Source organism: Peromyscus californicus, unplaced genomic scaffold (assembly GCF_007827085.1).
Source record: "Peromyscus californicus insignis strain IS unplaced genomic scaffold, ASM782708v3 Scaffold_2__1_contigs__length_46816999, whole genome shotgun sequence".
In the NCBI taxonomy this organism is placed as follows: domain Eukaryota; kingdom Metazoa; phylum Chordata; class Mammalia; order Rodentia; family Cricetidae; genus Peromyscus; species Peromyscus californicus.
The window spans coordinates 43869265-43872327 of NW_026294540.1; the positions used below are offsets into that span (position 1 = coordinate 43869265).

Below are 3063 nucleotides of genomic sequence, written 5' to 3' on the forward strand. Positions count from 1 at the left end.
CACGCAGCCCCAGTCCCCAGGGGATCTGAAAATCAGAGCAATCTTGGGTTCTGGAGAGGGACCGTGTGTGCGGGAGTCTCAGGCTTGTGCAAGGAAAGGACTCCATCCCAGTCTTTCTTGCTGGGTTGAACCACACTTCCCCCGGGACTCCTCAGGCTTTCTTTGTGCCTCTGTTTGCACACGTGTCACATCTTGCCTCAAATAGTCATGGTCACTCCCCTGCCTGCAGAGATGGGTTGTAGTGGGAGGGACAGGGGGACAGGTGGACAGGACAGTAGAAGAAGACCGATGTGCTGGTTTTGTGAGGACAACGCCTCGTTCTTATGCAGGGTGTTTAACTTGTAAAATTGAAATTCTATAGCCATTGACAGTTCCCTACCCCAGCTCCTGGTACCACCAATGCAGGTTCTGTTCTTACGAACTGGACTTCACTAGGTACCTGCTGTCAGGGAGTCACGTGATTGATTTTACTTAGCATGTCTGTTTTACAGCATGTGTCAGAAGACTTCTTCCTCCTCTTTCTTCTTCTTCTTCTTCTTCTTCTTCTTCTTCTTCTTCTTCTTCTTCTTCTTCTTCTTCTTCTTCTTCTTCTTCCTCTCTCTCTCTCTCTCTCTCTCTCTCTCTCTCTCTCTCTCTCTCTCTCTCTCTCTTTTGATTTTTCGAGACAGGGTCTCTCTGTGTAGCTTTGGTGCCTTTCCTGGAACTCACTCTGTAGCCCAGGCTGGCCTCGAACTCAGAGAGATCTGCTTGGCTCTGCCTCCCGAGTGCTGGGATTAAAGGCGTGCGCCACCACCGCCTGGCTTCCTTCTTCTTCTTGACTTAGGGTCTTACCATGTAACTCTGGCTTCCCTGGAACTCACTACATAGGCTAGCCCTGTGTTCATAGGGAGTTCCAGGCTGGCCAGGACAGCATAGAAGAGCCTGGGGGAGGGGGAATTACGGTTTTTTGTTTTTTGTTTTTTAGGAGTTTGAGACTGACAGTTGTAGTTCTCTGCAGTTACAGACCAACTGACAGTTCTCTTTGCTCAGGCATTTTCCAGGACTAGAAGAAGAAGAAGCAGCCGAGGACGTTGCTTCTGACTCATTTTGGAAATCTGAAACAAGAAAACCACAACTTAATACTGCTTGGGGTTGGACACGGGGGATCAGAAAATGGAGGAGTTCCACCGGCCTTGATGGACATGGAAATGGCTGACGGGGGCTTGAGGCCTCGGGGCTCAGTACCTCGTCTGTGGGACCGAAGGCGGGAGCTTCAAGGAGTAGAGAGGGTGAGGAGGAGAGAACCGCCCAGCTCCAGCATAGCCGGGAGCTGGGGTGGCGGTAGCGTGGACTTCCAATGCTCCCCAAGGGCCGTGTGTTGAAGGCTCAGCCTCAAGCTGACAGGCAGCTGGAGGGTAGTGGAGCCTTTAGGAGGTGATGCCCAGTAGAAGGAAGGTAGGTCGCTGGGACATGTCCCGGCCATTTCCTTTCCGATCTCATGAGGTGAACAGCCTCTTCTACCACACTCTGTCATGTTATACATGTCACCACAGGTCCCCGAGCAGGGACTGACGGAAAACCCTGAATGTAGGAGGCAAGAATAAAAAATAAAATCAAGTGCTTTGTCATGGTGATGGAGAGCTGGCTAACATAAAGACTCTTCTTCCCAGGTTCTCAGGAGCCCCCCCCCCCCCCCCCCCCCCGGGTTCCAGGGCAGTAACGACTTTTCTTCCCACCAGCTGGCAGGAACCCTCAATGAACAATTGGAGTTGATCCGAATAGAGTTTCATTTCTTTGGCCACTGAGCTTCTGGCATGAGAAGCTCTCTCTCCCCTTGGGCTCTGCAGCTCTCCCTAAAGCGGCACACTAACTTGAAGCATGAGGTTGTGGGAATGCGTAGAGAGCTTGTGAACAGCAGGGAAGCAGGAGGGGAGACACAGGCATGGCCTGGTCAGAATGAAAATGGCCGCCGGGTAACCCAGGAATCGCCCACACACCTGCCACCTGCTCCAAGCCGAGCATGTCTCTCTCTTGCACACCACCAATGTTAGTTTGATGTGGTTGTATCTTTTTATCACTAGAGCTTCTTGGAAAGTCAGAGTTAGTACAAAGCCTGGCTAGATAGACCCTCACATCCACACTAGACTTTGTGGTAAGCAAACAGGAATCCACAGAAGGAAGGCAGAATAAAAATTGTGTTTTTTCCTCTTATTCTGAAATTCCTTGCATAAGAGGAGGGCGTCATCAGTCATTTCTCTTTACCTTGGGCTCTTCCTCTGAACCCAGACACCTCATCATCAGATACAGGAAGCTCCCTGCTGGAGAGGAACACCTGTCTCCCCCAAATAGTTTAGGGCAATGACAATGAACCTGGTCACACTGCATTCTGGCTCAGGGCAGTCTAATAAGTACCAGGCTAACCTGCCTTTGGTGCGCCGATGGCCATTTGGTAACTTCTGGGAGAAATGATTCAGATTCCTGCCCTCCACTCTGGAGCCCAGGCTCCCATCTCAGCATGGCAGGTTAGTCTTCAGAGGACCATTTGGTTTTTTTTCTGTGAGGTTTTCTTCAGTTAAGCAGCCAGGCTTGCCTGAGCACGGGTAATCCTGCAGCACCCTATCTGAATGGGAAAAAAAAGTCCCTAGGAGACATTAATCAGGTGTGAATCTTGCAGATGAGAACATCGTGAGGGCTGCAGGGCAACGGAGGTAAAGCATCTGTCTAGTGTTTGCTGCATCACCAAGCCCAGGAGGATGGGTTGCCTAGCAACACCTAGTCACTCCAGGCTGGTGCTAGGCAACAAGATACAATCTGTCAGCTGCATTCGACTGGCATTTTCTCCCGTTTTTTAGAAGACACATAGGTATTTCAGAAGCATCTAATTATCTTCTGTTTCATTCACGTTACTGTGTATATTGGGGATCTTATCTGCATCCCACCGTCTCCCCCTCCCACCCCCCCACCCCCCCACCCCCATGATGCTCAAGGCTCCTGTCTCACAGGAGAGAACTCAAGCCTCGGAGAGAAACTGCTTCCATTCCAGGAAACAAGGAGGTGAAAACGTGTTGTGTTTTTCACTTTTCA

At 50.6% G+C, this 3063-nt stretch overlaps 1 long non-coding RNA gene across 1 annotated transcript; it reads right to left on the reverse strand.

Moving 5' to 3' along the window:
- Positions 1–667: 667 nt before the first annotated feature.
- On the reverse strand, positions 668–2807 carry LOC128120657 (uncharacterized). Its single transcript, XR_008221924.1, has 3 exons — positions 2401–2807; positions 1225–1560; positions 668–1094 (listed from the first exon to the last, which is right to left on the reverse strand). It is a non-coding gene; the product is annotated as an uncharacterized LOC128120657 (long non-coding RNA).
- Between the last annotated feature and the right edge of the window lie 256 nt (positions 2808–3063).